This window comes from Schistocerca piceifrons, unplaced genomic scaffold, assembly GCF_021461385.2.
Source record: "Schistocerca piceifrons isolate TAMUIC-IGC-003096 unplaced genomic scaffold, iqSchPice1.1 HiC_scaffold_956, whole genome shotgun sequence".
NCBI lineage: Eukaryota > Metazoa > Arthropoda > Insecta > Orthoptera > Acrididae > Schistocerca > Schistocerca piceifrons.
Genome location: NW_025729230.1, coordinates 1966 through 2500, shown reverse-complemented (window position 1 = coordinate 2500; position 535 = coordinate 1966). Strand labels below are relative to the sequence as shown.

The window sequence follows — 535 nt, the reverse complement described above, 5'->3', positions numbered from 1 at the left end:
ACCAAGGCAAACGGACCGGACGAGCCGACCGATTGGTTTTGATCTAATAAAAGCGTCCCTTCCATCTCTGGTCGGGACTCTGTTTGCATGTATTAGCTCTAGAATTACCACAGTTATCCAAGTAACGTGGGTACGATCTAAGGAACCATAACTGATTTAATGAGCCATTCGCGGTTTCACCTTAATGCGGCTTGTACTGAGACATGCATGGCTTAATCTTTGAGACAAGCATATGACTACTGGCAGGATCAACCAGGGAGCTGCGTCAACTAGAGCTGAGCAGCCGGCCGCCCGGGAGTGTGTCCCGGGGGCCCGCGCGAACACGCAAGCGTCCGCTCAATCATTCTGCAAACAGGAGGAGGCTGAGCTCCCCTGCACAATACACCTCGAAACCCTCTCAGGTCCCGGCGGCGCGCAGCGCCGTCCCAAGTACTTGGTCGGGTTCGAGAGAGGCGCAATCGCCCGGAGTTAGGCGAGTAGACGCTTTCGGTGCGACCACCCGTGCTCCCAACTGAGCTTGCCGCTGCCGACAGAG

General features: G+C 56.1%; 1 non-coding gene across 1 annotated transcript in view; it reads right to left on the bottom strand.

Annotated features, from left to right (window-relative positions):
- The window catches only part of LOC124773800, a 1909-nt gene extending 1650 nt beyond the window's left edge, over positions 1–259 (bottom strand). Inside the window, exon 1 of the ribosomal RNA XR_007014916.1 lies at positions 1–259. This exon is cut by the window's left edge and continues 1650 nt beyond it. This is a non-coding gene — a ribosomal RNA (small subunit ribosomal RNA).
- Between the last annotated feature and the right edge of the window lie 276 nt (positions 260–535).